Below are 8845 nucleotides of genomic sequence, written 5' to 3' on the forward strand. Positions count from 1 at the left end.
TAGTTAAACTTTAATTAGGATAGAAAATGGAAGTACACTCATGAATTTGTAATAAACAGCTTGAGGGAAAAAGCAGAATCAAACTAAAAAGGATATATGTTCATTAGGTTTTTGTCATTGTAACTTATTAAAAGAACACATTGTACTTTTTAGCATGGCCAGCCTCCTGGCGAAGTTTAGAATTGATTACTCAGACCTGAAAGTTATACCAGACATCACAAAAAAACCCCGTGAAGAAACTGTCTCATACTTTGAAGACCTTATTCGAGATATAAAGATTGCAGATGATTGTTAAAGGTTCAAGTAAGTAACTTATATCTATTAAGTAAGTTTTACTTGAAACAATTTCAGTATAATTTTACACTTTTTTTAAACACAATATAATTATTAATTAAGTACAAAACAAATTTGAAATATGTACTGTTTGTTTTCTGAGCATCAATAAGTGAGTCTGAGCGCTTGGGATGAAGGACAAGACGAATCGCCATCTTCGACTCAGAAACTTCTTCTTGAGAATTCATCCACTGCAAACTTAATTGTCATGTAAAAAATTTATTTTAGATTATATTGACAGTTCTCTAATCACATTCATTAGGATCCTGAGTGTTCGAAATGAGTACTTATTCCTATTGATAAACTTTTGAACATAAATAATACCAGTAAAGTAAATATAAACTAGAGAGAGAGACAGAGATATGTTGTTTATCAACTGTTCATTGTTTCATTACTTTATTTTGTAAGTAGAAGAGTTTATTAGAAGATAAAAGTTTATTCTTGTACTCAGATATTTATGTACACATTACCATTTTTCATTGTTTCTAATTTTTAAGATATAGGTACCTCACTAATAATGTTAACCCTCCTGCTGTTCGGATCAGATTTTTTGAAGCCACTTTATTTTGTTGCTTTTATATACACGTATATATTCTCTGATTTATTATAGAATTTTGAACAAAACGGCTATTTCAAAATGGTCTAACTTTGAAGATATGTTTGTGTATATTTTTTATTTAATTTTGGGTACAAACAGTGTTAGATAAATCATTAAATCAAAGTTTTCTCCCTTAAAGCCAGTTTCATACTGAACAAGAAAATACGTAAGTATCATACACTTCCTTATTTTTCATTACTTTTATGAATTTTATAATAGAAGCTTTAAAAATGTTTAAAATGTGTTGGCATTCCAGAGTGAAATAATGGGCAGTTGGAGGGGTAACATTAAAGAAACATAATTGTTCTATTCTTATTTGCTAATTGGTTTTTCAAATCATATTTCAAGATATTTACGAAATATCTTTAAATATCCAATATTTTTTAAACATGCTGCTGAGCATTTATTGCCTACAAAATAAACTAAACAATTACTATTTCTAAAATCATCCTTTTATACCAACAGCTTCCTGTATTTGTATAAAATCTGCCCTTTTTTTTATACATTTTGCTTTATGTGTACATATAACTTGGTTAGCGTACTTATGATAATAATATAATAAACATTTAAAAACATTTCAACAATATAATCATCAATATCTCTAAATTTTAAAAAGAGACATGTGGCTATGTATCTAATTTTAATTGATGAAGCCAAGGGAACTACCGATATTAACATTCTCCAAGCCAAAGAGATCTGACCACATGTTTCACTAAAATTTTAAAATAATCTTATTCAAGATACGTCCTCCTTCATGATGTTTATTAGATGCCCTAAAACAATGAAGGATAATCCTATATATGAGGTGATCATAGGAAATGGTTTAGTACTCATATAGTAAAATGTAGTAAAATGAGCAGTAAAAAGTTAGTTTACAAATAATACTTTATTATTGTTATGTATGAGGTAAAACATTTATACTTCATAAAACATAGTTATTTTCAGAAAATTAAGTCACTCATATATTGGTGATCCTTCTAAATACAGATTTTTTGTTTGTTCAGAAAATAAACTTAGGATAAAATGTACCTGCACCTTGCAAAACGCACTTTTATTGAATGCACCTATTCTGTAATTACGTCTTCTATCTATTTAAAGATGCAATTTGTGATCATGAATACATTTCTTTCATGCCCCACAGGCAGCAGTTACAGTAGGACAAATCTGGTGACCTGATAGCCAAACAAAACAAGAAACTAACTTCTTAGGAAACATGTTTCTTACAGTTGTCATTGATATGCAGGCAGTGTGTGCACCATCCTGTTGAAAATAAACATTATATTTGTTCCTTACATCTGAGGTTCTATCTGAGAAATGTAGTATTCAACATGGGAATATAGCGAAATAATTGCACAGTTCCCATTCCTCATAAAAAGTCCAATTACCCTAAAATCATATCCAGTGTCTGTAATCTTAAGAGAGTGAAGAGGTTTTCATACAAATTGCCGGGATTTTGAGGGGCTCAGTAAAAAGTTTTGTTTGTTTACTGAAATAATTATGTAAAAATGAGCTTAATCATTTTTCTCTTCTGAATGCCTATTCCCCTTAGCAACATGTTTTGGCTTGGAATTAACATACCTGTGAAAGATCTGGTGTATTTTGACAACAGATTCCCTTTTTCAGGAAAATTTTTGTATGGAAAAAATGATGCTGTATCGTCTACTGCACCATTGTAACTCAAAGACCAACATCATGACAGCGGACCTAACCTCAATCTCCCCTTGAAATAACTCACCATACAGAATAACCTTATCTACCAGCTGAGCTAAATACACCCATTTCCATCCTGTATGATAAATAAGATCATGTTACCATTCTGTACAGCTATGATAAAATATATCCTATAATAATTCAGAAACTGTTTACAAATGATATCACAATTTCTTTGGATTCAACATTTTGGTATGGCATTAATATCCACATTTCTTAACATGGTACTAATATTTCTTAACATTTATTTCAGGACACTACCAATACCCACAAAAGAGGTTTTGACAGCAACATTATACATGGCTTGGCTGGAGACACTTAGCAAAGACATGCCTCCATTTCTACTAGTAAGAGGCAATCAACAGTCAGTGCTCACCTTCTACTCCTAGGTTCATCCTCTCACTGCTGTCTTCTGGAAGGTCTCCATTCAAACGCATATAATGTAAAAGTTGTGGATAACATTCTTTATATCTAATTTTAATAACAAATAATCAGGCACCAAAAATTGATTTTCAAAAACATAAACAGTATCTAATAAAGAGCATACATAATTCATATAAAGTTTTAATGAATTAAAGTGTAAAATTATGGTTCAGGATTTACAAATGTGGACTTCTGTATTGATTGTAACTAATCAACTTGTTTCAATATGAGGTGAGTTTGTGATATTATTATGTTTTAATGTTAACATAAAAAGCTTGAAGTACAAAGTTTGCTTGCAAACAGGGTATTATATTTTTATCATGTATACTGATATTAAAATAATGAAAGTGAACTAAGGTAAAAGGATCGACTGTAAATCTTCTTGTAAAAGAGTCTGAAGGATGAGAGTAATATTAGAAATGGGAGCAAAAGTTAGATAATTATTTTTATAGGAATATTTTGAATAAATAATTATTATTGGATTATAGTTTTTTTATTCTTTGACCTAAATCCTTCTCATTCAAAATCAGATTTAATACAATGATGTCTTGTCACAGTATGACTTAGTACAGCATTAGATTTACTCCTTATCATGTCTGTATATTTTGCATATAAAATGTCTCACCCCCCCTTCTAACTTTTGAACGGAATTAAACAAACCAATATCCTTTGAGGGGTAGTTATGTAACGACATATGATGATTTTTGCGCTACATGAGAACTTAGCCCCTCAACCCAAAATGGGGGGTTGGGGGGTCAAGTCAAAATGTTTAAATACAAACCCCCATCAAATGACACTTCATTTTAAAGGTCTCTATAAAAGAAGAACAACGCCACAGACTAGAGGTCTCTATCTCAATCCAGTACGAAACAACGGCTTGTTAAAGTTTTATTGAAAAGTTACGCTAAAAAACACTATTTTTCTTAACTCATCTGTTAGACTTATTCTTAATACTAAAGTAGTGCTAAATTAAACTTAAAATAATTAAACTTAATGTTGAAATCTTACCTCAACCTTTTTTAAGCTCAAAGTAAATGCTCAAAATGGCCCCCATTTACTTCTTGGCAAAAGTAAAGTCTTGATTCAAATGAATGCCTTACGTTTTCCAACATTTCTGGTGTGATAAGTCGGCAAGCGTTTTCAATCCGCATCCTTAACTTATCAAAGGATCATGAGGTTTGGTCTCCGTACACTTTTATTTTTCAAAAATTCCCAAAAGAAAAAAGTCTAGGGGAGTAAGATCGGGTGAGCGTGCTGGCCACTCTACAAGCACCCCCGTCGACATATCCACCTCTAAGAATGTTCTAACGTTTATGATCATAGTGAGGAGGGGCGCTGTCCTGTTGGAAAAAAAGAATCGAAATATGCCCTCGCGTTTATGTTGTATATGGCAGGAACAATGTTACGTTTCAACATTTCTAAGTATTGTCGGCCGTTCAAATTCCCCATCAATAAAAAGTGGTCCACCACAACAGAATTCTCTAAAATTCCTGCCCAGACACTAACTTCTGAGGATGTTGGGTTTGTTTTTCAATCCATCCCATTTGGGTTTTTGGTTTGACCAGTATCGACTATTGTGGCGGTTTAACTGCTCCGTGTAAATTAAAAGTGCCTTCGTCACTAAAACATATTTTAGAAATAAACTCAGCATTTTGTTCATAATGTGCAGTATTTGCTCACAAAACTGAATCACTTTAGTCAAAATCATCTTCATTCAACTCCTCGATGAAGTGCAACTTTGTTAAGGGTGAAATTTATGTTTTTTTCAACACTCTTTGAATGGGTACTTTTTGAAATATTAACTTCAGACGCGGCCATACACGAAATGACGAATGAGGACATTTACAGTGAACTGTGCCAAATTCCTCTGTCTTCTGTGAAAGTACTTGGTCGGCCCTGATCATGGGGCACTCATTTAAATTAAATGTAGTTGTAAATTTGTGAACCAAACGTCCTCATTACTCCCCGATCCCAACAACCATATCTGGAAATTTATCGTTATAAAGGCGCACTGCCCTGTGAACGTTTCTGCCTGATTTCCCCATAGCACAGTATCATTTCAACTTTTTCTTCGGTATATCTAACCATATTTTTAACTAAACAAATCTTAAAGCGTAAGGATACTGAAAGCCTACAACCACTCTTCACAAAACGAATGTCACAACTGGCATTATAAGACACAACAACAGTGCTCATAGTCAACTGAACATTAAACCAAAGATAAGAGCTACACTACTCCTTATGTCCAGAATGACCCTTGTACTTGACATGATAAAAATCCGTTTTCTTTTGATTTCTTTAAATAATTTAAGCATAACCTTATTCCTACTTATTCATGTCCAAAAATGTAAGAATTGTTTCAAGTGATTTGAATTGTATATGTAATGAATGGGTACTATCAGACGCCGCCAGAAGTTTGTGACACCATTATTGTGAACTCCCTGTATAAAGGGTGTAACAAAACTCTACCAAAACTTTAGGTTATTTGTTCCATGGATCAATGAGCAGTTAAAAACTAAATGCAACCAATGGCCTATCTCTTTTTGTTTACCGTCTTTTATGCAATTTTTAGTTTTTCTTTATTATTTCAGAAACCAGTTTAAGATTTGAAATTCTAATTTGGTATAATTATTTTTATTCCAGTTTCCAATCAAGAGAAAAATGTATATTATAGTATCATATAACATTTCAAGATTGCAGTCAGTTCAAGTCTTTAAAGCTTAATAGCGTAAAACATAGAAATATTATGATCATTTTTAAAGAATCACGAAAAAGTTCCTACATCTAGTTAGAAATATTTTGACACCTAAAACACAAAAATCGGCCAAGGTGGATTGTAATATGTAAGCTTTTAACTGTTCTAGGATGCATGGCAAAAGTTTCAATCGTTTTACATATTTACTGGCATCATTTACAGTTAAAAGCTTATATCCTACTAACATATATGTATAATTTCATGTATGAATAATTATGAATCTAAAAATCATCAAAATGTTAAAATTATACTCTATTAAATAAGCATGAAATAAGTTTGAAAGGATACTAATTGAAAAAAAGAAACAAAGTTTTTCATCAAGAATTTTCATTTGTTTTTGATCTTTAATTACTTCAGTAACATACAAATTAACAACTAATATTATCAACATCTTCACTTCACTGTTTTCATTTATAAAGAAAACTTGTAAACAAAGTACTTAAATATAAAAAATAACTAAAGTATGTTTATAATTACCTATAAGTTTATCAGCACAAATAAAAGTAATCTACTAACAAAACTCAACATATTTGTCAGTCACAATTTTTAAAATGTCTGTTTGAGATATAACTAAACTCTAAAAACAATCCTGATTTGCAACATTATTATCTTCTATTTTAATAACATTTGTTGCCGGAACAATGGTTTGATTCTGTGAGTAACAATAGAAATCTTTTAGCCGCACTGGATGCTGTAAAGGACCTCATGAAACTATTGGTAAACTCTCCGGCTCCCTGGTCCGATGCTGCTGTCCCCCACTACTGCTACTGCGACTTGGCAGGTACTACACAGAAGCGTTATTTTCCTTGAAACTTTGTGCTCAGACCTGATTTGGTGACTTGTCTTTGACGTGTTGTGGTGCCCGATACTGCTGCCCACTACTACTGCTTCTACCTGGCGGGCATCAGGCGTTCTACTTCTTAGTTGAACTGGAGCCAAAGTTTTTTTCAAAGAATTAGATTTTCTCAAATCTGATGTTAGTGTTTTGATTGCACTTGTGTAGTTTCCAATACCTGGAACTGGTCTGATATTTCGAACAGTGCTCACTGATGTTGCACTGTTTAGAGAACTCCGTGCGCTTGCGTAATCTACTTCTTTGAACATTTGGACCCTTCCACTTGTCCTTTTCAATGGGTGTACTGTTTGATATAGATTTACTAACTTGGAGGTAGCTTTGGTGGGGTTCTTTCCAAAGCTAGCTTGCCCTCCTGTAGGGACTAGAAGAACTTTTACCTAAGAGAAGATTCTGCTTTTGATTCAGATGTCTGAGTTGTTGGTATCTGACTTAAAAGGTTTTCCTGAATCAGAAATTTTAAGAACACACTTACTTATTTGATTTGTTTTAAAACTTGATTGAGTATCAGACCTTTTAATAGCTGCACCTCCTGAAAGACTAGCTTGTGAATCTGTTTTTCTGTTAAGCCTTGATGCTGCTAGGAATAATACTTCGTCTTTCAGGCAGATCATCAGAGATGAAGTTCTTGAGATTTTACTTTTATTTGTTTTTCAAACTTGTTTCGCCACTGCCACTACTATCCTTGCCCTTGATAGTTTTGTTCCTGCATGTTTTGGTGGCATCTGTACTGTCTCCCTCATAATTACAGACCAGATGATGTCCCTTGACTTGGTGTATCTGAAACAAGGCTTTTTGGTGTGTCCTCAAAACCTTCATCATTCAATTCATGTTTCCGCTCTTTGGCTAAAAATGGTGTTGATGCTTGAACTCTTTATCTCTGGAATGAACTCATTTTTTATGCTGAGCAGATGCTCTATTGTTATTACTCTCTTGACTGTTTTTTTTTGAATCAGGTAAATTTGTAACATTACTTGCCTACTGAATTTTCCAATGTATTGTCTGCACTTATTACACCAGGATTATTAGGAGAATTGGTTTTGAGACACAGGGAATTTATCTTGCTGGAAACCATATTTACTAATATCCTGGGAAACGATCACTGGTTTCTATGTTGCTTCTATGTCTGATGGACCGTGGCAGAGTATGTGAGTTCATCACTTTGGGTGCCGATATCCAGGGAAATTATCAGTTTGTTGGCTGTGGAGTTTTTCCACTATTATTCTTAAAAGTTTTCAAAAGCCTCTATTCCATCTGTCCTACGAGATACTTGACCTGTGCCATAGTGTTTCTTGGCAGAGTAGAAGATTTGCCCAAATTTTGAAGTTCTTCGCCAGACTTTATAATATTACCAATGGCTTCTTCTTCCATTTAATTTCATTTCCTCTGTACTTAAGTCGATCTTGCCACTTTTTCAAACGTGATTCAGTGTCCTGAGGAGCTTGTGATGTGACTGGATAAGACTGTACTTGCAAAGTTGCTGGTCTAATTATTTGTTTATCAGGAATCAACTCAGGAGAAACAACCTCTGTTCTTCTAACTGGGTCCTCTTCATTAGTCTTCCTATACCTCCTCGTTCTCCGTGTAGATGAGAATCTATTAAACTGACCATCACCCATTTCTTCTTCTTCAACTTTGGCATCTTCATTAGACTGACTTCTGCTCAATGTTCCATCTGAGGTTACTTCTCCACTACCTGATTTTACACTCCCAAGTTTTCTTGTGGCTGGTGGAGTTTCTATGTTGTCTGAATCTATTTCTACACGATCTGTCACACCAATATCGATAGAACTTTTTCTCAACCTCCGAGGTGCAAATGGTGGTAAGTTTTGTTCTTCATTATTTTCAGAAGGTGACAATGGTACTCTCCTTGATAAAAGAGGACTGAACTTTTGTCGAAGTTTATTTTTGTCTGGAGTAGAAGGAGTAGGTGTTTTCACTAGGTTTACGAATGTACATTGTGAGCGTCATCTCATCAGGCATTTGACCAAGGCTATTGATGATACCTTTCCGTTTCTCTTCTTCTGTAATTGCCTGTTAAAATAAATAAAACAATTATTATATAAAAAATTAAATTACTTACTGAACACAAAACACTCACACACACTCACAATGGAAGACCTATTTTAGCTTATATGCAAATTCTTCTTTATTCTAAATTAAGCTTTTTGGC

The 8845-nt window shown here is 33.3% G+C and overlaps 1 long non-coding RNA gene across 1 annotated transcript; it reads left to right on the forward strand.

Moving 5' to 3' along the window:
* The first annotated feature begins 459 nt into the window (after positions 1-459).
* Positions 460-3546, forward strand: LOC124375095. The gene is made up of 2 exons (XR_006923654.1): positions 460-543; positions 2895-3546. It is a non-coding gene; the product is annotated as an uncharacterized LOC124375095 (long non-coding RNA).
* Positions 3547-8845: the final 5299 nt, after the last annotated feature.

The sequence above is a fragment of the Homalodisca vitripennis genome, unplaced genomic scaffold (assembly GCF_021130785.1).
Source record: "Homalodisca vitripennis isolate AUS2020 unplaced genomic scaffold, UT_GWSS_2.1 ScUCBcl_13200;HRSCAF=23313, whole genome shotgun sequence".
Taxonomy (NCBI): domain Eukaryota; kingdom Metazoa; phylum Arthropoda; class Insecta; order Hemiptera; family Cicadellidae; genus Homalodisca; species Homalodisca vitripennis.